The 26,572-nt window shown below is 41.3% G+C and overlaps 1 protein-coding gene and 1 pseudogene across 1 annotated transcript in view; both read right to left on the bottom strand.

The window, feature by feature from the left end:
• EXT2 (exostosin glycosyltransferase 2) overlaps positions 1 to 26,572 on the bottom strand; it is a 190,243-nt gene that overhangs the window by 105,190 nt on the left and 58,481 nt on the right. The gene's annotated exons all lie outside the window — the stretch shown is intronic.
• Positions 750 to 3,021, bottom strand: LOC138163853 (60 kDa heat shock protein, mitochondrial pseudogene; annotated as a pseudogene).

The following is a 26,572-nucleotide window of genomic DNA, read 5'->3' as shown; positions in this document are numbered from 1 at the left end:
ACTGAAACTATTTCACCCTAAAAACTGACATTGGGAAAGCTTATAAAGGAAGGCTGGGGGATGTGGAAAAACACTAGACTTGGGGCTGCTTAGGAGACCAGTATTCCAAGCCCAGAAGGGTGATCCTAAACAAGTCACAAGCACTGAGATTGTGTTTCCTCACTTGTAAAACGAGGAAACAATACTTACACCACTTACTTCAGGGTTATTGTAAAGTACAAATGAAAATGTATATAAAATGCTTTGTAATTGTAATAGAAACACTAAAAGGAAAAAATGTGGAATATCCTAAACAGAGAAAGCACATGAATCAAGAAGTCATTGGTGGTAAAATCCAAGCACACTTCTAAAATTTCCAATGAGTACACCATTAAAGTCTTGGGACTTTCAGAGGAAAGGCAAACAAAGTGGCAGCCTATGCCATATAAAACTGGTCCTTTCCATTCAACAAATTCTCAAGATAGTCAGCTTTCCATGCAGGAAGATGTACAGAATTCCCAGTGCCATTCAAATAATAAAGTGTCCAACAGTTCAAAGAACACAACAGACGTCTACACCAGTCTGGAAACAAAGCAGACAAGGGCTTTGCCCCTGTTCCTGTTCTGTTCAATATGTGAATAAATTACTTGAATGAAGGCAACGGTGAAATGACAATCAGTTCTGGACATGAAACAAAGCTGAAAAGAATAGCTAGTACAGTGGGTGACAGAATCCAAAAAGAATAGACCCCCTTGAGTGAATTCAAGTGGTTTTCTTTTTTTTTTTTAACTTTAAACAATTTTATTACACAAAGGTCATCACATAATTGGATATTTCTCTACTTTGTACACAATTTTAATCTTCATCTGCACAGACAGGCTGCTTCTGAACTTTCCTTCTAGTGATTGCAAATACTAAAATTCTGACTTAGCAGAATAATACTAAAAATGCCTCAGCTGGTTTAAGTTGAAAGCAGAACATTGGTACATAGATCTTGCACCCAGTATTAGGAATGTACAAATGTCTTTATTCAAAAAATACAAAATAAATTATCTTTATCATGGATAATGACAGCAGTAAACCATTACATATTTTGTCAACTGAAACCAGTAACTGATGGTTATAGTGATTTTCTCAAACATCAGCCTTTACTTCAGTCCTCTCTCCAACTGACTTCTCTGAAGTTAGCGAAGAACATTGCCTTGAGTCTTGCTTGCATCACAGATCATGATAAAGCATTATTCTAGGAAATTAGAACATGCCACCTCCCATGCCTCCGCCCATGCCACCCATCCCTCCCACGGCAGGTTCCTTCTCTTCTTTAGGAATTTCAGTAACAACAACTTCTGCTGTAGTTAACAGAGAAGCTACACCAGCAGCGTCCAACAAAGCAGTTCTTACAACCTTAGTCGGGTCAATTATTCCTTTTTCAACCATATTCACAAAATCTCCAAGCATGGCATCATAACCTGTCTCTGAGGAGCTTTGTAAAATTTTCTCAACTATCAATGAGCCTTCAACACCCACATTCTTAGCAATGGTCATTGCAGGGATTTTCAACGACTTCTTAATTATTTCTATTCCAATTTTTTGATCTTCATTAGCTGGAGTTAATTTCTCTAAGGCAGGAATGCATCGAAGCAACACATAGCCTCCTCCCAGAACTATGCCTTCTTCAACAGCAGCATGTGTTGCATTGAGTGCATCAGTAACCCGGTCTTTCTTTTCATTCACTTCTACATCACTTGTTCCACCAACCTTTATTACAGCTACTCCATCAGAAAGTTTGGCCAAATGTTCATTTAACTTTTCTTTTTCATAGTCACTAGTAGTAACATCTAATTGTTCAACAATTTCTTGAACACGTTTCTCAATTTGGGATTTTTCACCCTTTCCTTTCAAAAGCATGGCATCATCTTTTGTCACAATGACCTCTCCAACTTTTCCAAAGTCATGAGCTTGAATATCTTCAAGATTCAGAGTCAACCCCTCTTCTCCAAACACTGTACCACCAGTAGCAATAGCCATATCCTTAAGCTGGTTCTTCCTGTTGTCACCAAATCCCGGAGCTTTTACTACAACGACCTGCAGCCCGACTTTTAGCCTGTTCAAAACCAGTGTACTTAGTGCTTCTCCATCGACATCTTCAGCAACTATGACTAAAGGTTTACGGTGGGCATTTGCAATTTCAAGTGCAGGTACAATAGATTGGACACTAGAGATCTTTTTTTCACTTATGAGAACGTAGGCATCCTGGAATTCACATTTCTGACCTTTAGCTGTATTAATAAAATACGGAGAAATATAACCTCTGTCAAACTTCATGCCTTCAATAATTTCCAACTCATCATCCAATGTTTTTCCATCCTTTACTGTGATGACACCCTTTCGTCCAACCTTTTTCATTGCATCAGATATTATGTTGCCAATTTCTCGGTCTCCATTTGCAGAAATTGTAGCAACCTGAGTAATTTCTTCAGGGGTTGTGACAGGTTTAGACTGCTTCTTAAGTTCATCAATGACCGAATCAACAGCCAACATCACACCTCTCCTAATCTCCACTGGATTTGCTCCTTTGCTAATCTTCTCAAAACCTTCCTTAGCAATGGATCGTGCAAGGACTGTTGCTGTGGTAGTGCCATCCCCAGCCTCTTCATTTGTGTTATTGGCAACATCCTGAACTAGCCTGGCACCAATGTTTTTGTATTTGTCCTTCAAATCTATTGCTTTTGCAACAGTCACACTATCTTTTGTTACCTTGGGACTTCCCCAACTCTGTTCAATGATCACAGCTCTTCCCTTTGGCCCCATAGTAACGGCAACCGCATCAGCTAAAAGATCTACACCTTGAAGCATTAAGGCTCGGGCATCTGCTCCAAATTTGACATCTTTAGCATAAGCACGTGTCAGGTGGGGGGCCAGTGCCCTAGACACTGGCCTTATCTGACGAAGAACTGTAGACAACCAGAGCATTTCTGCGGGGGCAGGCGGACAAGCGCACCGTGCAGATCGCCAGCAACGAGTGAGGGCTCAAGTGGTTTTCTAAAGTGCAGGTCCGATCACACCTTCCCAACTCTCTCTCTGTCTCTCTCTCTCTCTCTGTCTCTGTCTCTCTGTCTCTCTCTGTCTCTGTCTCTCTCTGTTTCTCTCTCTGTCTCTCTCTCTGTCTCTCTCTCTCTCTCTCTCTCTCTCTCTCAAGTTCCAATGGCTCCCTACTGCCTCCAGGATCAGATCAGATACATGATGCTGTTTGACATTCAACACCCTTCATCACTCAGCCCTCTCCTAGCTTTTCAGTCTTCTTACAACTTACTCCCCCATATAGACTCTCTGATACACAAAGCAGCATCTCCATAGCTCAGTTCTAGGCACTCACTCTGGCTACCCCCATGCCTGCAACTATCTCCCTCCTCCATTCCAACTACTGACCATCCTGACTTCCTTTAAGTTCCAACTAAAATCCCACTTTCTAAGAAAGCCTTCCCCACTCCAGGGCTTTCCCTCTGTTCATTATTTCCATTTATCCTATATATAGCTTGCTCTCTATATATTCGTTTGCATGTTGTCTCCCCCATTACATTGTAAGCTCTGAGTGCCTGGCACTTAGCAGGTATTTAATAAATGCCAATTGATTTGTTAATTATAAAAATAATTTTGAAAAAGCCCCTGTGCTAGGTGCTAGAGATACAAAGACAAAAATCTACAGTTCTTGCCCTCAAGAAGCTTACATTCTATTGGTGAAAACAATATGTTCAGAGATTAGTAAATCCAGGGCAACCTAAAAAGAAAAAAAGCTCAAGCAAGGATCTTAGGATCACAGATTTAGAGACACAAGGTTCCTTATAGGTCATCTAATGCAGGCTCCCATTTAGGGGCATTAAGTGGAAGACCTGGGGTTTAAACCCAGGTCCTCTAACTCCAAACCAATCAAGGACTTAATAATCAATAAGCATTTATTATGTACCTAATACACATTAGGCACTAGGGATACAGAGAAAACAAGGGCAGTTGTTTTTCACAGTAGATATACCAAATTTTCTTCTATTTTAAAAATCTTTTGATTTTGTTCTAATATTTCTTAAGGTCTCATGAAACCAATGATCTCTGTTTGGTCTATCCTAATTGTTATGCTAATTTTCATTTTAATATTCTAATTCATTATTGGGTAAGGCTTTCCACATTTTTATCTAAGCTCTTCATTTGTCTTTCAGTCTTTTCCACTAAAGCCCTTATTCCATAAACAATTCTATTTTTTTAAGTTCTTGCTTCATTTTTCCAGGTCCTCTTAAGATCCTTGTGGCCAAGCAATGTTTTTTTCCTCTGAAGCTCTGCTTATGGTCTCTTCTTCTGGGTTGGTCTCTTCATTGTGTCTTGGCCCAAAATACTCTCAATAGTATTTGGTGCCTTTTGCTTACTCGTAGTGGGTTTTTGTGCCAGGATACTCTTTCCCTCCTATGCTCTTGGAAAGGGTGGTCATGTCCTGCTTGGTTCTGACCGTTGTTTGCTGGTTTCCTGCTGCTGAATTCTACCTCCTTTAGTGTGTCTATACCCAGAGTGCTAAAAGACTTCAGACACTCAAAAATGAAGGGTTCAACTGTCAATTTCCTGATTAGAGGAAATGCCTCTTCTAAACCTAACAGCACCCCCTGCCACAGTAGCCATTTTCCCTTTATTGTCAACTTTGCCAATGTGATGGGTGAAACCTTTACATATTTAAATACCCAACCAGTCACTTTAATTTGCATTCTTCTAATTATTAGGGACTTGGAATTGTTTTTTTTCATATGGCTATAAATGCTTGGAATTTCTTCCATTGAGAACTGTCTATTTATATCCTTTATAACCATTTATCAACCACAGAGGATGGCTCTGGCTGTCATTCTTACAAATTTGAATCAGTTCATTATACATCTTGGAAATGAGACCTTTAGATGAGAAACTTGCAATGGAGATTTCTCGGCCTCATTTGGATTTGTTTGTGGAAAACCTTTTTAACTTTATATAATCAAAACTCTCCATTTTATCTTCTGTGGATCTTCTCTATCCCTTATTTGATCATGACTTCTCCTATCCGGGGATCTGAAAGAGAGTTTCCATCTTATGCCCTTTTAGACCTAGAAAGGCAGCTAGATGCCACAGTGGATAGATATTGGATGTGGAATCAGGAAGACCCAAGTTCAAATCCTGCCTCAGACACTTAAACTAGCTAGCTTTGTGACTCTAAACAAGTCAAGTACACACTATCCAGGTAAATGCAAGTTTGGTTGTCAGCTAAATCATCACATGTATAATCAGTATCATATTGCTTGCTTTCTCAATGGGTGTAGGAGGGGAAGGAGGGAGGAATTTGGAACTTAAAACTTTTTAAAATGAATAATTAAAAATATTTACATGTAATTGAGAAATATGTAATGAAATAAATAAAAACACATTTTAAAAAAGAAAAAATCAGTCTTAACCTCTATCTACCTTATTTTCCTTATCTGTAAAATGGGGATAACAACAGAACATACTTTCTAGGACTGTGAAGATAAATGAGAAGGCATTTGTAAAGCACTTTGCAAACATTCAAGTGCCCCATAAACACTAAGCTGTGATTATTGCTATTAAGCCATGTGTCCATTTGGAGTTTAATTTGGCATATGGTGTGAGGAGCTTATTGGTCAGGCACCTACACTATGGCAGTGGGCTTCTGGCTGGAGTCTCAGTCACAAGTCTTTCTCCACTCCAACCTCTTCTTCACTTAGCAGCCAAGGTGCTTCTTCTACAGCTTAGGTCTGACCTCTGGGGCTCCAGTGCTCCCCAAAGAAGCCTCTGTCTGGTCCTTTCCTCCTTGTCCTATTTCTCACACTTTGCTCACATCCACACATTCTCTGACCCAGTGACCCCTCAAACATGGGGCTCCACCCCTGTCTCTGGAACTCTGATGGCAGTACCCCCTGTAGGTAATGCTACTATGCTCTCTCAGCCTTGCCTCTTAGCTCTCCCCTGATTCTCTTCAAATCTCAACTCAAATCCCAGCTTCTACAGGGGGAGCCTTTTCCTAGCATACCCCACCCCCCCAGCAAATAGCGCCTTCCTCTCTCAGATTCCTCTCTACCTGCTCATATATCAGAGGCAACTAGGTAGCAGAGTGGATGGAGTAGTAGACCTAGAGTTAGGAAAACCTGAGTTCAAATCCAGTCTCAGAAATTTATAAGCTATGTGATCTTGGATGAGTCACTTAACTACTTTACTTTCCTCAACTGCAAAGTGAGGATAATAATGGCACCCATCTCCCAGGGTTGTTATGAAGATCAAATAAGACTTTTTCTAGTGTTTAGCATGGTGCCTGGTGCACACACAGTGCAATATAAGTGCTAGCTATCATCATCATATCTTGTATGCACCTATTTTAGGGCAGCTGGGTAGAACAGTGGATAGAGTGCCAAGCCCAGAGTCTAGAAGACTCATCTTCCTGAGTTCAAATCCGGCCTCAGACACTTACTAGCTGTGACCCTGGGCAAGTCACCTAATTGTTTGCCTCAATTCCCTCATCTGTAAAATGAGCTGGAGAAGGAAATGGAAAACCACTCCAGTGTCTTTGCCAAGAAAACCCCAAACGGGGTCACAAAAACTGGGACACAACTGAACAATGACTGAACAACAAACAACAACAAGAAAATATACCTATTTACATATTCTTGGGGTGGCTAGGTGGTGCAGCAAGTAAAGCACTGGCCCTGGAGTCAGGAGGACCTGAGTTCAAATCCAGCCTCAGACACTTGACACTTACTAGCTGTGTGACCTTGGGCAAGTCACTTAACCCCAATTGCCCAGCCTTCCCCCTCCAAAAAGCAATAACTAAATAAAGATTTACATATTCTTTACATGTTGTCTTCCCCATTACAATATCAGTTCCTTGAAGGCAGGAACTATTTTCTGCCTTTCTTTACATCAGCAACATTTCGCACAGTGCTGGGCACAGAGTATGGACGACATGCTGTTACATTACTGAGTAAGAATTTCGAGGGCAGGAAGCTCAGTCTTGAATGGTGCAGCCTGCCACAGTGTCATCCCCTTGTAGACATGGTGCACAAGCCTCAAAGAGGACCTAAGAACTCCTTCTGTACACCCCAAGCCAGGCCAGCGGACTTCTGGCAGTCATCTAGTCAGAGAATGCTGCAATAAACTCTCAAGTCTCCTCTTATGGCTCAGCTCTTCTGGGAAGCAGCAAGGCTGGATCTTAGGAACCTGCTCCTGCTCAGCACAGGCTCTATTTTAAGCCCCAGGGCCCAGGAGAACAGCTGAAGACCATTTTCAAATGCAGCCAATGCCCAGAGCAGTATCAAATATATCATACTTTAATGGGATTTTCATTCCTTCCCTAGAGAACTCATACTCAGTCTAATGAGCTCTTCAAAATAGTTCATCTCTATTAGGATAGAGTCTCCAATGAGGCCATGGCTTCAGTCCACTTTTCCCACCTTATCTTTTTTTTTTTTTAATAAAAACTTACCAACCCCTTCCTGCCAGTTGCAAAGGTGGTAAAATGGATAAAATTAGAATTCCATACACACACACACACACACACACACACACACACACACACACAATGATAGAGCCCAGAGCTGAAGGAATCTTAGAAACTAATTTAATTCAGTGACTCTCAAAAGTGGTCTGACAATCCCAGGGTCCCTGAGACTTTTTCAGGAGGTCTGGGAGGCCAAAAATGTTTTTAAAATAATGTTGACATTTTCATTTCTACTATGGTAAATATCAATAGATATAATCCCATAAAAAAAAGCTTGGGGAGGGGGCTGTTCCTCAATTCCTCAGACCAAAGTTTGAGAATTGTCGACTTAGTCAGGCGTCCTCCTGAGGCCTATAGAGGGGAAGTGATGAAACTGTCATTGGGGCAGAGGAGATCTGAGATGCCCAGTAGGCAAAGAGACTCTGAGTGAGGGACCCTGTGCCTTAAAATATCTCCCTCCAGAAGAGGGACGTTTTCATGGTCTACAGTGGCACAACAGCATCAGACTGCAGAGTTGGCAGGATATCAGACCTTTATGTACCAGAGACGGCAGGACCACCAGACTTATGCTGGAAAATCTAGACAGTTAACTCCAGGCAGTCTGCAATTTGGATGGACTTAAATTATTCATTTAAATAGGCTTTGTAAATTTACTCAACTTCTGACCTCCAGCCAGCTCTTTTGATCCCAATGTTCCTCTTAAACAGCATTAATCAGTAATAGCTACAAAAGACTCTAGAGGCCATCTAATCAAAACCTACTATTGGCAGATGAGAAAACAGATTCAGTGAAGCTGATGACTTGGCTCCAGGTCACACAGGTAGTAAATAGGTGATGAGAGAATCAGGATTTGAATCCAGATCCACCGTCCCCTAATCTGGGCTCTTTTCAGTGAAAAACTGACATTAATGGTATCACTAGACATTTCAGCCACTACGTTCTGCTGTCTTGTAAAGTAAGTCAATCATCAAGCATTGATTAATAACTTACTCCATGCCAGGCACTGTGCTAAGCACTGCAGATATGAAGAAAGGGAAAAACAACCAAGGAGCTATCCTTCCCATGGGGAAGACACCAACTAAGTCCATAAAAGATCTGCTCTAGAGTAGATGGAGGGGAATCTGAGAGGGGAAGATACTGGCAGCCAGGGGGGGGGGCAGAGAAAGCCACCCCCCACCCTTGTAGAAGGTGGGGTCTGAGGTAAGAACTGAAGGGAGTGAAGGGGCCAGGCTGAGGACAGCATGACATTCCCTGTGTGAGCGACCACCAGGGCAAAGGCACAGAGACGGGGATGGAGCGGCGTGTTTGTGGGGTCACTGGATCAGAGAATGCGTGAAGGGGAGTAGAGTGTAAGAAAACGAGACAAGGAGGAAAGGGCCAGCTTACAGAGAGCTCTGAGACCTCTCTGCTTTGCTCTCCAAAACCTCTAGATCTTAGGGGAAGCCCCAGTGAACAAGGCTCTCATGACGATGGCACTATCAGCTCCCACCTTCCTTTTCCCACAACCAGAGAGCTCTTGGCCTCCACCAGGAAAAGGTGAGGGACCCTGTTTCACAAAGGGGCCTGCACAGGGCAATTTCTCCTTTCTATGGTCACGACTGGTGGTTTTAGACTTGTCTCACCAATCGCTATAAGGTTAAAAAAAATAAGCAAATGCACAGGCCATTTCTCAAGTGCTGCTCCTAAACATGGGTAACTGGGGAAGTCAGAGGTCCATGTGCAAGAAGAAGCCCACCTTTAGCTAAAAAATCTCCTTCTATTCAAATCCAGTGTCAGACTTCATTCAAGGAGCTTGGGGGAAGAAAAGAAAAAAAGAGTTCAAAGGGATTTCATTGGAAGGCATTCCTTCCTCCCCACCAAAATAAAAGGACACTCATAGTATAAACTCTGAAATAAGCATGAACCTCAGGAAAGAAGCTTGAACAGCAAGGATCAGGGAAAAGAAGTCAGTTGATGTGGGAATAAAACCTCCTATTTCTACAGTACTTTACCAAGCACTAGGCTTACTTTCCCTGTGAGGTTTGTTAGGAGGATTATTATGCCCATTTTTCACATGAGAAGACTAAAAGTTCAGAGAGCAAGTTACCCGAAGCCATGAAGCTAAAGAGTACCCAAGCTAGGCTCAGAGCCCAGGTCTCTGGATTCCATGCACCACATTCATTCATTTCTTTACGACACTTCACCTCTCCAAAAGCAGGACAATTCCTGAAAGTTCCCATTTGGAGGTAGTGTTTTCCTTCGAAATAAAAACACCAGGGGCCAATAGCTCTTTACAAGCTCTTTACGAGCTCACACAGCATCATGTTACATGGTTCATTCATAGAAAGACTTTTAAAACCTAGTGTTAATGTTGGAGAATAGAGATTGGATTGATGGAAGTCTTCCATGCCCAGAGCTGGAATGAGAACACAAAACACAGGACAAGAACAGTGCAAGAAATGGAGAGCCACTGCATGGCCACCAGGAGAGCCCTCAGTTTCTCCATGTATTACAGAAAATGGGGTAGAGAAGATGGAAATTCAGATAATTGGTAGCCAAACAAGATGTGATTGCCTGGGGAACACCAAGGAAGAGAGAAGTCCAGTGGGAGAAGTCACCCCTAGGACACTTTCAGGCCAGGAAGTCCTCACAAAACAGCTTTACATCAAGGGAAAAGCCATGTGCACCTTAGGAACATGGATGATAAGTCTCATACCTACTTTCACTCTTTAGCTGTCATCCTGGAGGCCTTGGGTTTCAGGGCCTTCTGTACACCTCCTGAATCAGGCAGCTAACACAGGAGCCTTCCCCTTCCAAGTGAGTGTGCCAACAAGATGGATGGGTGCCTTCGTCTTTATACCATGGCATATATACCATGTACACATCTTGGTATTCAGTGAAAAGGACACTGAATGTGAAGTCAGAGGATCAAGACTCAAAGGCAAGTCATCACAGCACCAACATGACTGCTGTTATAAGTCTACCTCAAGGAGATTCTCAAAAGTGAGATGCCATTGATGGAGTTTGAAAGTGATTCAACCATTCTGGAGAACAATTTGGAACTATGCCCAAAGGGCTATAAAACTGTGCGACCATTTGATCCAGTAATATCACTCCTAGATCTGTACCCTGAGGAGATCAAAGAAAAATGAAAAGGACCATATGTATAAAAATAGTTATAACAGATCTTTTTGTGGTGACCAAGAATTAGAAATTGAGTGGATGCCCATCAGTTGGAGAGTAGATGAACAAATTGTGGCATATGAATGTAATGGAATACTATTGCTCCACAAAAACGATGAGCAGGAGGATTTCAGAAACACCTGGAAAGACTTGCATGAACTGATGCTGAGGAAATGAAAGGAACCAGGAGAACTTTGTACACAGCAACAACAGCATTGTAAGATGACCAACTCTGATAGACTTAGCTCTTCTCAGCAATGTAAGGATCTAAGACAATTCCAAAAGATTCATGACGGAGAATGCTGTCCACATCCAGAGAAAGAACTATGAATCTGAATGCAGACAGAAGCATACGATTTTCTTTGTTTTGTTTTTGTTTATTCTTTCTCATGGTTTTTCCCTTTTATTCTGATTCTTCTTTCAAAATATGACTCATGGAAATATGTTTAAAATGATTATACATGTATAGCCTATATCAGATTTCATGCTGCTTTGGGGAAGGAGAGGGAGGGGAGATTTAGAATTCAAAATAAAAGTGAATGTTGAAAACTAAAAATAAATTTTTTATTATTATTATCATTATCATTATTTTAGAGTGAGATGCCAGAGAATTGCCAAACCTGTAATTCCTGGCAGCTTACACTGCTTTTACCCTGGCTTACTGGAAGGCAGAGTGTCTGTCCCTCACTTGCCTTACCTGTGAAGAAGGTAAAGAAATAAAAGCACACCAAGATCAGGTGACAAGTCCCAGTTCATACACTAAGACTTAGTGGCAAAGACAAGAATGGAAAAGATAGGCCTATTCTAATGCCTCTGACAAGGATAAACTCCCAATGCTTCCTCTCCTAGAGTGGTGCTCAGCTCACACTTCCCTTACTAGCATTGTTTTCATGTGAAAATCAATGACTTAGTTGCCTGGTCTCCCAGATGAAAGTGGCTACAAAATTAAAGTTAAACCAGATCCCAGAAGGCCCAAAAATATAACATTATATACCCGACCCGCCTCCAACATACACAACCTCCCAGCCCCCAATGCTGACAACAGATCTGCTATATGAAAACAATGCTAGGTTTTTTAAAAAAAAGTCTCTAAAAGCCACAGTTCTTTCCCAGGCCCAGCTCATTAGCAAGTAATGTAAATATTATGGCCAGCTGTTAAAGGAGTGTAGTATCAGTAAACTTGGGTTAAATGGACTAACAAAGGGAGAACAACTTTCTAAGAGATTATTTTCTGCTTTACAGAAGATCAACTTCAAAGCCTGAAGGTTTTTCTAAGAAGCTTATGGCCTGGCTCTCTGCCAAGGAGAAATCTATTGCTCAGCAAAGGTCCTTATGAGTCAGGTAAGGCAGTAATTCCATTTGGGCAGAGACAGGCAGTGAGGGACGATCTGGGATGGAAGAGAATGGGCCATTTCACTTTCATCAAACTGATGGACACAAACAATTCTGACTCCCATTTCTGAAGCATCTTACGGTTTGCAAGGGGCTTGCTTTATGCCAGCACCTCGACGTGATTAGTGCAAGTATTATTATCTTCTTTTTACAAACAGGAAAACTCAGGCTGGAAGAGGTAAATGGACTTGTCCAAGGTTACACACAGGATCCCAAAATTTCCAATTCAGAAAGGAACTCGGTGGGCATCTAGTCTAACCCAAGGCCAAAAAAGAACACCAGTAATCAATGATTCACCTCTGCCCTACTGAGAGACCCCAATGAGGAAGAGCAACCATCCCTCTCTAGACAGCTCTGATGTTTCTTGACAAGGTCAAAGGGACCCTTTGGCACCTTTCCCTGTGGCTCCCAGTTCTGCCCTCGGGGGCCAAGCAGAATGTGTTTCCTCTTTCTCACAACAGCCCTTCAAATACATGGGCAGAAAACATTCACATCTTCCCTGAGTTATCTCATCTCCAGGAAAATATCCCCAAGTTCCTTCAAGTGAGAGCTGTAGCCTCTAAAGTCCCTTCTAAATCTCAATTTACGATTCTATTATCACAAACCTCTCATCGAGCACATTTTTCCTTACGAATCCTGCAAAATGAAAGCCCCAGAGAGGGAACCTTCAGACACAATCATATAGCAAGCCAATGACAAAAGCAAGCTTCAGGTGGGGGCCCTGGGCACTAATGCCTATCAGAGCAAAAAGCCCCACTATGACCAAGTGAGATTTACACAGGAGACCTAATGATTATTCAGCAATAGTAAAAGTAATCAACAGAATAAATCCTTTTTTCTAAAAGAAGAACATATCAATAAATATAGAAAAAGTCTTTAACAAGGTAGAGTTATTATCCCCGTTTTACAGATAAGGAAAATGGGACTGAGACAGGCTGAACTACTTGCCCAGGGCTCTAAAGCCAGTAAGTGCCTGGGATGAGTTTCAGCGGTATCTTCTCCACTATAAGCCCGGGCTGACCCACTGGCACAGAAGTTGAGACAATGTAAGGACATCTCTCTCCCCACCGGTACTTAACACTATTCTAGAAAAGCCAGCAATATAATAAGTGAGAAGAATTCAAGATAGAAACCTCAACAAAAAGGAGGCCAAATTATCCCTCTCTGAAGATAACATGATTTTTAACTTCAAAAACTCAGAGAATCAGGAAAGAAACTGAGACAATTAATAGTTCAGTAAAGTAGTAAGATATAAAAGAAGTCCACAAAAATCACTAGCATTTCCAAATCACAATAACAACCTCCCCCCAAAAAGTAGGAAATGATAGAAAGAGAAATCCCAAAGTGCAGTATAGGAAAATAATGGCATATTATCGGACCATAATAAGTCATTAACATGGGGAATTCAGAAAAACATATGAAGATTTGCGTGAAGTGGGAAGAAAGTAGAAATAGGAGAATATACACAATGAATGGGATGACATCAATGAAAAGTAACATTGAAACAAAGCCAATTTTCTAACTGCAACGACTATTGTTTACCTTACAGAGATGGGATAAGAAATCAGTTTCTTCCTTTTAACATAGAGTTGGAGTACCCCAGGTCAGAATATTTGCATGCACCATCAGATATTTTCATTGTGTTCAACAATTTCACTTAACTTTTTTTTTCTTTGTCACAGGTAAATACTATGTGTGTATATGTGTATGAATTTGGTGCATGTCTAGGTGTCCACAAAAAAGGGGAAAGACAGCTCAGCTCCCAGTGAGTAATCATGTTAAAAATATATCTGATAAAGGAGAATTTTATTTCACATAACAGAAAATACAAAAGAGTCACATACTAACCCAGTTAAGATCATTCACTCTTTTTCAGTCATTTTCCTAAAATACTATTATGATACTTTATATATTGAAATTAAACGTAAATTGTTATTAAGCGAGTTTAGTTGACTTCAATGACATTCAGTGTTGGGTTGGGTTGTTTTTTTAAACAAAACAAGTAATAAAAATTTTAAATCAATGAGTAACCTTGACCATATAGCATGGAACAATGAAAAGAAGGCTGGATTTTAGGACAAAGCTTCAAAGTTCAATACCCACTGTGCTGCTTGGGTGACCCTAGGATTAGCCTCTCTGAGCACTTGGCAGTAGAAGGTGGACCTGGTCTTCTCATCTTTACACTGAGAGCTGTAGTCAGTCCCTTCTGACTCTCAATTTATTATCCTATTATCACAAACCTCCCTCGTTGAGTACATTTTTCCTTATGAATCCTGCAAAATGAAAGCCCCAGGGAAGGAACCTTCAGACACAATCACATAGCAAGTCAATGGCAAAAGCAAGCTTCATTTTCTGATATTGGGTCTTCTTAATGAGCTAAACACTCAACCTCTGCTGGACAGTAGGCAGAGATCTTTCTATGCCTTTTCTTCACCAGAAAGCATATGGGTCATTTTGCACCCATCCAGGGTCCACATTTGATTCACATCTAAGTATCCTCCAAAAGGGAAGATCTCTAATTCCTACACAAGTACCCGGGCATGCATCTAAACCCGCACAAGTCTTATTTCACCTGGCAAAAAGTGTAGAACACAAAGGACTCATGCCCAAGTCCAGGAGGAACAAACCAAGTTCACCTTCCACTGCCAAGTCACTGGTTAAACAGCAGGAGTAATGCTACACTTTCATGTTTAGGAAATCAGGTAGTACTTGCTAGTTAAAAACTAAATTTCTCCACTCTGTCTTTCATACTTCCTGGCCTTAGATGACATAATAGACTTATGATGTAATATTGCAAATTGTAATATAATAATAGCCGTTCTAGTTGGGTGGCCTGTCCTTTGACCACATGCTCTTGCCACTGCCTGAAATGCCCTTCCTTCCTGTTGTCTGTTGACTACGTCTCCTTTCTTTAAAACCCAGTGTGTTTGCCACCTTCTCCATGGGGTCTTCTCAGATTCCCCTTGTTGGTTACAACTGTCCCACTCAACTTCACATCACTTGACTTTCAAGTTTCCTTATTATGTAATATTGTGAATTATAATAATAGCTTTGAGTATCCTACCCCACTGTAGTTAGGTAGCAAGATCTTTGTGGGCAGAAAGCATGTCTTATCTAAATTTAGCATTCCCCCACCCCCTAGTAGCATTCTACAAATATCAAGTCCTTGATAATTTTTTGGTGGGGAGGAGATAATCATATTTTAACAGTACAGTATAGAAAATAGCTTTCACTTCCAATGGCCAACAGTTATTTGTTTTCTTTCATAAAAATAAAATTTTCCTCCTCTTTCCTTTAAAAACTATACTTTTCAAGTGGGAGAAAACACCTAGTGTCCCCCTAGTTTGAGGCACAGGACTGTTCAGTCTCTTCCCCAGCTTCATGCCCATATTCACTGGAGCATGGCCCTATTTTTCAACTGACCTGTTCACTATCGCTGAAAAGGGAGCATTTATGGAATCTCTGAGTTGGGAAGAAGCCCAGAGATCATGTGGTCCAGCCTATACCTGGACAAGCGGTTCCCTCTACAATGCCCTGAAAGGTCTATATCCATCCAAAGCCTCGGGAGCTAAAGCCTTCAGGGAATGGCTGCTCTAACTGCTGGAGAGGCCTCATGGTTAGGAAGCTCTTCTGGATAACAAGCAGCCTTCAGTTACGGCTCTTAGTTCTTCTCCTGGGGGCCAAGGAAAACAACTCAGCCCTTTGCAACCTGACAGCTCTTCAACTCCTGGCAGACTACTATAAAGCAGCCCCTGAGCAGGACTTCTTGACCTCGGGTGAGTGAACTTGTTTTCTTAATATTCTGAGAATGATATTTTAACATATTTGGTTTCCTTTGTGATCCTATGTATTCTGTTTTGTGCATTTAAAACCAGGATTCTGAGAAGGGTACTCATAGGCCCTACAAGACTGCCCAAGGGATTCAAGGCAAATCTCCTGAGTCCCTTTCTTCCATGGATCCTTGCAGAAACAAGTGCCCTAGGAAAATGAAGTTTCTACCCAGAGATACTTTGTGTCCAAGGGCCTCTAAATGTCCCCTTCCCACACTAACACAAAAGCTTTTAGTCCTGTTCTGTAGGCAAGAGAGAAGCTTCCTTTACCACTTTCCTGTCTTCCCGAGACTGCCACCAGGCTAGGTCCCCACCATAGGCAATATGGTGTGAAGTCCAAGAGAAATGCAGCCAGGCTGCCCCATCCCGGGTAGTTTTCCAGAAGCTAAAAAAGGATCTTTGGCCTTATAAATGGAAGCACTTCAATCTAAAAACATTCACAAAGAATAGAGAACCCTTCAATGTCAGTTTTACTGTTGATTTTTGTTTCTAACAAATGCAGCTTCGTATTTTCAAGCCTCACCCCCATTCTTTAAAATCTCCAAAAGAAACATTGGGCAATCTGGATTTCTACTCAAAGGGAAGATCAGAGAAAAAAAAAAAGAGGGTGGAGAAACTGGGGGGGAGGGGAGGGGTATGTATATACTCTCAGGGAATGTTCAAATGTTATATGACCTCCTGTCTAGAGGGAGATGATGAGGGGGAGGGGAGGAAAGAGGGGAAGGCTGAGCCATGTTTCTTGACAAATGACAGACAGCTTCTGAAACTGAAAGCCATACGTTTCAAGTCTCAGGGGTATCACCTTCAAATACGTCAGTGTTCTAAAGGTAGATCAACTTTCCCTGCTGCATCCACCCCGCTGAGAGGTGAGATCCCAAGGCAAACACAAGATTCTGCCTGGGAGCCTTTGAGGTGGCAGGAGCCAGGAGGAGTTCAAAGGCAAGGCCGGCTAGTGGCTTGCACCTCCAGGCGCTCCCAGGGTGAAAGGTTACTAAAGCAGGAGCCACTGACCAATAAAGGAGGGTTCGGCTGAGCCCTCTGAGCAGATAAACTGGAGCTCCACTTACACCTCTCCCAGCTCTCCAAGGCAGCCTCTCCTCATTCTAGCTGCACCCAGGGCCAGCTCTCTGGGCAGCTCTCTCCTGCCTGACTCTGCAGAGCAGCTGGCGAGGGCTGGAAAACATGTAATCAGGACCCAGCATCAAAAATAAATAAATGAGAAGCCAACTAATGTCAAGTGTCACAAGAAGATCTGCCTGGGCTGCCACTGCCCCTGCCTGCCTCACCCACACCAGCAGGAGGAGAACTCAGGCGTTTGGATGGGGAGGCTTGTGCAGAACAGGCCCCAGGCCCATCCCACACACTTGAAAGGCCGGTGTGTGCTGTCACAAAGGTCGGGATTTCTCAGTGTCCCTCCTCCCACCAGAGCAGAGCAGATGTACTGATCTCCCAGATGAGAGGCTCACTTCTTCCTGCAGTTTGTCCTTGAAGGCTCTGAAGTTTCACTGGATGGGTGTACCAGAGCTGCTGTTCTCCTTTCAGACCTTGGAAAAGGTACCCCTTCATGGCTTAGCTATTAATGGGAGATATGCCTATAGGTGGTGCAATAGAGAGAGAGCCAGGCTGGGAGTCAGGAAGACCTGAGTACAAATCCAACCTCAGGCACTTACTAGTTGTGTGACCCTGGGCAAGTTATTTAACCCTGTTTGCCTCAGTTTCCTATCTGTCAAATATGCTGGAGAAGGAAATGGAAAATCAGTCCAGATTCTTTGCCAAGAAAATCCCAAATTGGGTCACGGAGTCAGAAATGACTGAATCAACCAAACAACAACAGCAATATATGGGAACAGAGTGAGGGAGGTGGGGAGAGGAAGGGCTGAAGAAGCAGTGGAGGAATGGCCAGCTTCTGAGCCTGGAAGACATGGGTTCACATCCCCATTTGATCCACATGTGCTGTGTGACTGGGAAAGGTCCTTATGAGTCGCAGACCACTCTCAAAGACTCAAAGCAGAAGAGTAGCTGCTGATCAGCATAGGGAGCACAAGGGTCCAGCGTTGACAGAAAGTCCATGCAGTGTTCCCTTCAGCTAAGCACACCTTTACTAAAAACAGTCAATCCCCAACTTTCCTGGGGGTAATGTTTCTAATGTCGACACACTTAACAGGGAGTTAGGTTCCCACCACCGTCGAAACTGTAACTTTTCTCTAGAGATTTCTAGATTTTCTGCATACAATTCTTTGTTACAAAACATTAATTCCAATACTATGCACTTTTCCTAACATAATAACCATGACATAACTCATAAAATACAGTACACAGAATAAAAGTGGTAACATGCAAAACATATTTTCTTGCTAGTAACCCCCTAGAACTCTGTGGCTTATTGTGCCAACAGCTAAAAAAAAAATCCCAAACATACAACCATTGCTTTCAGACACTATTCACTATTCATAATACATAAAATCTATAGTACCATAAATGCTGTACATCAAATAAAATTCTTAAAACTAAAACATTTTTTACTGTGCATACACTTTGACCCAGCAATACCACTACTAGGTCTGTATCCCAAAGAGATCATAAAAAAGGGGAAAGGACCCACATGTACAAAAATATTTATAGCAGCTCTTTTTGTGGTGGCCAAGAATTGGAAATTGAGGGGATGCCCATCAACTGGGGAATGGCTGAACAAGTTGTGGTATATGAATGCAATGGAATACTATTGTTCCATAAGAAATGATGAACACAGATTTCAGAAAAACCTGGAAAGATTTGCATGAACTGATGCTGAGTGAAGTGAGCAGAACCAGGAGAACATTGTTCACAGCAACACTGTGAGATGACTGACTTTGATAGATTTACCTCTTCTCAGCAATGCAAAGATCCAAAAGATTCATGATGGAAAATGCTATCTTCAGCCAGAGAAAGAATTTTGGAGTCTGAATGTGCATCAAAGCATAGTATTTTCTCTTTCTTTTGTTGGTTTTTGGTTTTTCCTTTTTGTTTTGATTTTTCTTTCACAATATGACTAATATGGAAATATGTTTAATATGATTGTACATGTATAGACTATATCATATTTCATACTGTCTTAGAAGGAGGGGGGAAATTTAGAACTCAAAAATGTACAAAAGTAAATGTTGAAAACTAAAAATAAATAATTTTTTAAAGGATGGGGAAAAAAAACTAAAGCATTCTTTAACCTGAATCTTACCTTCCATTGTGTCAGATTGTGGTGTGAGCAAACTGTATCTTGGATGCCCTTTGAAAACCAAGAGAGAGGCTGCTAGAACTTTAGTTGCTGCTATTGGACGATGACAAGACTGGCAAGGTCTTGACATCAACTCTGACACTCTGTCCTTCAAAGTTGGTGAACTGTGTTAAGAGCCCAAGAAGGAGGGGATGCTTATCAACTGGGGAATGGCTAAACAAGTTGTGATATATGATTATGATGGAATATTACTGTGCTATAAGAAATGACAAGCAGGATGATTTCAGAAGAACCATGAAAGACTTACATGAACTGATGCAAAGTGAAATGAGCAGAACCAGGAGAACACTGTACATAGTAACAACAATATTGTACAATGAAGAACTGTGACTGACTTAGCTATTCTCAGCAAGATATCCAAGACAATCCTAAAAGACTCGTGATGAAGCATACTATCCACTTTCAGAGAAAGAACTGATATTGTCTGAATACAGACTGAAGCATACTATTTTCACTTTCTTTGTTTTTCCTTTCTCTCTTTCCTTCTTCCTTCCTTTCTTTTTGTTAAATTCTTCTTGTACAAAATGACTAATATGGAAATGTTTTACATGATTGCACGTGTATAACCTATATCAAGTTGCTTACTGTCTCAGGGAGGACAGGGATAGAATTTGAAACCCAAAACTTTAAAAAAGAAGTTTAAAACTTTTTTAATGTGTAATTGGGGGGGGGGAATAAAATACTAATAATAAAAGAGAGAGAGAGCTCAAGAAGGACACACTACCTTGAAATAATCCATTGAAATAATGCCAATTAAGAACCTTACAGGTCTCAGGCTATGGGAGCAAAGCACAGACAAGCAGACATTTAACCTTGAGGCCTGACCAGTGATAGGATCAGCAGCCTCAACGTCTCTAGCCAGCTGGTCAGTTATGCCTAGTAGAATGCTAGTCATTCCACAGCCTTGTGCACATCAAGCCTCTCGTTTTTGTCCTCTAGTGAGACAGCCACAAAAGTGAAAATGAGGTTACTAATAAAATCACCCAAAAGTTTGAAGTCACAAAAGTTAAACGCTCAAACACTGAACTCTGACTGTATCTCCTCCTCCATGCCAGCTCCCAGGCCCAGCTCAGGGGAGACAATGCCTCAATGACCTTCCATTCTGCTGGAGGCCTACAACATGCTCACACTGGGAACAGCACACTAACAAACAGGGAGAGGGGGAATCAGGAAAGCCTTCATGGGGGATGCAGCACCCAAACCGAGCCTTGAGAGAAGCTACTAGGCACAAAAGCTGGGGGGAAGCCTCTATAAAGGCCGGGAAGTGGGAAACAATATGCTGAGTTCAAGAAACCGCTGAGATGGCAGCTTGTGTAGAACTACAAATCAACACAAGAAGCAGTAAAGACTGCTTCTTTCTACTTGCAAGACCACTCCTCGCCTCTCCCAACTGTCTTTCATGTGGCAACAACCCAATGAGAGGCCAAGGAGATGCTCTCAGAATCCATGACTGAGAGAGGAACTTGTTGCACAAGGAAACAACCCTCCTCCTTCCTTGGGGGAGTGGGATCTCAGATTTTTTCCCCATATACATAAATGTGGGGATGGGTGATTTCATCAATATGTTGAAACTCCCCCTACCTAACCAAGACAGTGCCATCTAAGTAGGTCATAGCCACCTAACTCCCGAGTCTTAGAGAAATACTTGCAGAATACATGGCTAATTGACTCACCCTCACTCATACTCATAATGTTACGTGGGAGTCTTAGAGGTCTTCCTGACTCTACAAGCCCAGGGTTCTACCCACTGTGCTACACAGTCTCCCTCTGCCTGAAAAGGGATTTCCCATTCCTCCCTAGAGGCTGGGTGTGTGTGACGGGAGTTTCCATCCCGACTCTGGCTCTGGGACAGTGTCACTGAAGATGGGGCATATAGGGAAATGACAATAATCAAGCTAGAAAAGAGGCTCCAGTGTGGAACAGGGTTTTCCCCTCTTTATTCTTACCTTCCTTGTGCATTCAGAAAGGAAAAGACTTTCATCACAATGTGAGTTCAAGGCCATTTTTAATAGTTACCCGCCACCGAGAACAGCAGAATCTCACCTGTCTACCACTGGATTCTATGAGGTACCACTGGCTATCGCTGGAATTCTTTCATTCCTCGCTGGTGGCCGGCCATTATGAAGGCAGGCCCCTCTGGCCATATACAAGAAGCATCTGTCCATGCTGGAAGAAGGCTCATGACAGATGGGTTCTGTTCTATAGGCCCGGATTTCTGGATCCTCCTTTCGGAAAGTTGACCACACTAAAGGAGCCTCCAATCCACAAGCAAAGTGTCACAGACAAAATTTCAGACACACGTCAACTACAGGCTGGCAAAAAATGGATTCCATGTGCTCCTCTGGGTTCTCACTCAGCGCCACTGCACACTTCACCTTCAGGCGGCTAAGTGGGCTTGGACTCTGCCAGTCTACCAAGACCTGTGTGCTCCATGAAGACGCTGTGAGCAAGTCCTGGTCGCTGAGGGTATGTAACCTGCCCCCTGACAGGGTCTACTAGTCACTGCACAAGCTGAATTCCGTTTCCACATTCTCCTGAAGGGGCCCACTTTGCTACCTCTGTACTTTTCCTCCTGCCTCAAACATTCTCCCTCCCACATCTCTACCAACTGAAATTCAACAGTCCAGTTCCAATGTCATCTCCTACATGTCACTGGCCTTTCTCCCATCAACTCTAGCCATCTCCTCTACTTAGACACTCTACTCTGAGATATCTTCATCTCTGTGTATGTCTTTGTTTCCCATACACCCCATAGCCTTGTGGACAAGCATGATATCCATTTCATTTTTGCCCCCCACCGTACTCAGCACATTGCCTTGTACACAGTGGGTGCTTAATAAACATTTGTAAAATCTAAACAAAATGAGGAAGGGCGCCTCCAGAGTTCCAGATGATGACTTCATAGTATAGAGATTCAGCCCTAAATAAAGACAAGCTGAATGAAAATTAGATTTTATTTTTCAAATAAACTTTGAGATCTGAAACAAAATGACTTGTTCATATCAAAAGTATTGAAGATGTGATGACAGAGTCAGTGACCTGCTGCTTGACAACCACCAACACTCCTCATAAACAAGGGCATGAGAGCACATAAAAACAAGAAAAAATGTTAGCCCGAAACCACACGGGGAGGAGAAATCTATCTGCATGTCCCAGAGTGCTCTCTCCTTCTACACAGGGCTGCTTAGGTCTCCATTCTTGCTAGTCTGAGCATTAAGGAATTTTTTGGACCAGGTTTATGAGTCCCTTTGGTATAGTGACAAAATTAATATACTTAAGAGAGAATGTGATATACAAAGGAGTTTTGAAATCAGGAATCCTGCATTTAAAATCCAGCTCTGGTCACATTGGGACCTGAGATAAGTAACCTCCCCTCTCAGGAGCTCAGTTTGCTAATCTGTAAAACAGGGAGCAGGACTGAGTCCTTACTGTTCTAAAATCCTGTGAGCCTAAGAAAGTTGTCTGTAACTTTTAATTCAGAATAGCACAGCACAATGAGATTAACTGTGGGCAAGGTAAACCTGTATCCATCACGCCTCCACCACAAGACAAACATTTAGTGAGCCTAATTTCTCAGCCCTGGTATAAAGTTAGTTCAAAAGAAATGAACCACTACTATGTACTGTAGGAAGAATGGCAGGGAAGGGATAGAAAGGGGAAAGATAGAAACAATTAGGAGACAGAATCTTGGCCTTTGAAGGGTTCCTAGGTCAGGGAGAGAAAATTCAGAAATTATTCCATCTCTTTAGGTCTCAACGGGTCACACAAAAGAAAATGATGATCTCAGAGGCATCAGAATTTATCTAAGGTGCCAAAGCTTATCACTTCCAAATTGGTCATAGTTTCTATAGAAGTGACCCCTACCTAGCCAATTACTCCCCTTATCTGAAATGGGATAAATGAAAAATTCTGAAAGTACTTCTTTTAAAAAACTCTGAATCCTTCAAAACCAAATGAAGCCCAATGTTCTTTGGATCACTTTCTCCCCTTCTTAGAAAATTGAGGCTATTGCTGAATTATGGGTCAATGACAGCAACAGATTTTTCCTCTGGGGAGAAAAAAAAAAGAGGGACCTTGGAGGTGGAAATGTTCAACCTATTTCTGCTCATACAACATAAAAACAGCTGAAGCTCTAAGCCTCAAACTTGGCCCAATTGTAGTTCTCATCAAAGAAGGAAAAAATAAATCAAGCCACATTTGAAAACAGACCATTTTATGTATTTAGTTACAAGGGCCTCAAATGACATCTTCTTAGTGTAGGAGAATTGAATTTTAAAGGCTTTTTGGAGAAAAGTACCTTGTCTATGTCTCTACTGACATTTGGTCTTTATTTCTCCATTTTCTCCTCAAATTTCTTTTTTTCCCTTTAAAAAAAGAAAGAAAATTTACCTCAAATAAGAAGAAATTAAACCTATAAAGTCCATGCAACATGAGAGTTAACTAAAACAAAATATGCAAGCTGGAAAATTCAACCAGCTTCAGCCCACAGCAGGATGGAGTCAGATGCAGGGTGAGCTGTTTCCTCTTTGTGTGTATGAAAAAGACCATCCCGCCGATATTTCAAAGTACACAAGCAAGCTTAAACTTTATTAATGAAGACGTTTATATGAAAACTATGAATTCCATTCTGGCACTTTATCTTTGTCACAATTTATCCTTTTATAAATGGACCCATTAAAAGCAATCTGGAATTATGCTTTAAAAAAAAAAAAAAAGGAACAAAAATGTCTCTGCTTTTGACCTGAAATTCTCACTGCTAGAGTATCTACCTCATGGGGTCAAATTCAAAAAGAAAGTTTCCAGGCTCCTTCAGAGGATGGACTGCTTCTTTTTTTTTTGGGGGGGGGGAGGGGTGTATGTGCACACACACATGTGTGCATATGTGTGTGCATGTGAGTGTGTGTGCATGTGTATGTGTTTAAAAATAAATTCTAGGGGTTAGTAAATGATGCTAACTTCTTTTACATAGTGTACTGGGTTAGTTTTCATTACTCCCCCTTTTATTACTATTAATTTTATGTCTGTACTTAAATATCAAAAAAGAAAAAAATGAAACCATGAGTCTCTATTTTATACTACTTAGATTTTTTCAAAGTACATTAAAAATTTCACACATTACTTTCAAAACTGCCTTGTTTGTGCTTTTTTTCTGAATTTCTTTTCTCTTCTGTACATTTTTAAATGTTTTGACAGCTCTCTTCTGTGGGGGTAAGGGGACATCACTATTGCTAATTGCTTATGACCCCATCAAAAACCTGGACATCATTTTCTAATAAATTATAGAAGAAAAATTTCCAGAACTTCCAGAACCAGGGGCCAAACTGAATATAAATGTTCCTGAAAGCTCCTGAAAGAAAGCTCAAATTTAGCATCCCCAGAAACATAATTACTACACTCTCTAGAGTTTTCATATTAAAGAAAGAATAATTCCATCAACTAGGAAATGTCAGATGACAAAGCAAAGAATTCCTTTAAAATTCACAAAGAATTGTACAAAAAACATAATAATGGAATATGATGATGAAAAGAATGGAATGCAATCTAACAAAATGAAAAGACCTTTGCCCAAGAATAATTTATCCTACAAGGAAAAAACAGAATTAATAGAGTCAATGGCTTTCAACATTCCTGTTGAGAGGCCCAGAACTGGTGAAATTTGTGAAATGCAAATGCAGGATAAAGAAACCTATAAAGGTAAATATGTTGGAGCAAAATGGAAACTAGATGAACACTATCAAGTCCCTTTCCCGGATAAAGAGGATCATCCTGAAAGGGATGAGGGGTGGGGAGGAAGAAGCTCGTGTTCCTTAATAACTAAACCAATCGATAACTAGAGTCCCTGACACAGAGTAGGCACCTGCTAAATGTTTGCTGACAATTAATGCAAAAGCACCTATTCAGTAAGTGCCTATTATGTGTTAGACATTACTCTGGGCCCTTGGGGCTACAAAAACCCTCAAGGAGCTTATATTCTAATGTATTATAAGCTTGGAATGATCGTTGGTATGAAGTTGTGATAAGCTGCAAAAGCTCAAATAGAGGAATTGGAATTTGATCCTAGAAATAAGGGAGAAATGAGATTATTGAGCAGAGCAGTAACATGGCCAGATTTAGGAATATTACATCATATTTTCCAGCTATGCATGGCACTGTCCAATAACTGGCTATCTGCTAAGGCATAAAAAGCTCATACACAAGAGCAAAAAGATTAAATATATACTTTACAGACCACAAAATGATAAAAATTATAATCAATAAGGGAAATTGGAAGGATGCAAATGAAAACAAAAGGCAATTCTAAAGAATGAGTGGGGAATCAAAGAGCAAATCATAGAAATTAAAATATAATTCCAACAAACAAAATAATGAGGGACATACCTAACAGAACAAATCTCCTTGAGAACAAAGAGTTTTTCTTTTTCTTTCTTTTTTTTTTCTCTTTTGTATCCTCAGTACCCGGCATATAATAAGTATTTAATAAATGTATGCTGAATGACTTTATTTTAAAACACCAAAACTTATGGGATGTGGCCAAAGCAGGTAAAGGGAAAAGTTCTCTAAGTGCTTACATCAACAAAAGAAATCAATGAATTCACAGGATTTATAAATTTTCACATACATGTATATATAATATGTGTATGCATGCTCATGTGTGTATGTATGTATATATGTACATATATATGTAAGTATGTGTATATACATATATGTGTGTGTCTGTGGATGTAGATCCTAATAAAGGATCTCTAAATCCTCCCAACAACCTTTGGAGGGAAGGAGGTGATATTATCATTCCCATTTTATAGATAAGGAAACTGTGGCAAACAGAGGTCAAGAGACTTGCCCAGGGTCACATGGCTAGGAAGTGTCTGAGGTTACATCTGAATTCAGGTATTCCTGACTTCAGGTCTGGGGCTCCATCCACAGGGTCACCCATCTAACTGCTCAATGACAGCACTATCTAATTTAGACATTTAATACCATACCATACACCAAAGGGTGACTTTGTAGAACTAGACAAAATAATACAAAATTCAACTGAAGGAATGACAGGAATCTCCAGGGAAGTAATTTTTTTTTTAAAAAAAGGAAGAAGGTCTGGCATTATCAGATCACAAGCTATATTATAGAGCAGGAATTGTCCTGACTACCCAGGGGAGGCATGGTAGCCTGTGCCAGCAGTTCCTGTGGCTGGAAGGCTGAGGATAATGAGCCTGGGCATTCTTAAAGCCCGTCGAGGGCCTGCACTCCGTGCAACACCAATCTGTTGAAGCCTCAGGAGTCAAAGGCTACCAGTAGGCCTGAGGAGGGCAAAGTGGCCCAGATAGGAAAAAAAGAGCAGGGAAGGCTTCCATGCCAAGTATGAATGAAATCAGACTGATGAATGGCTCTTCCATATCTAGCCTGGATGAGACAAGGTGATCCAGT

The sequence above is a fragment of the Petaurus breviceps genome, unplaced genomic scaffold, assembly GCF_028583685.1.
Source record: "Petaurus breviceps papuanus isolate PSGF00001 unplaced genomic scaffold, PetGlider_PUasm1.0 188, whole genome shotgun sequence".
Lineage (NCBI taxonomy): Eukaryota > Metazoa > Chordata > Mammalia > Diprotodontia > Petauridae > Petaurus > Petaurus breviceps.
The sequence above is the reverse complement of the archived record's forward strand: the minus strand, read 5'-3'. Positions and strand labels throughout refer to the sequence as shown.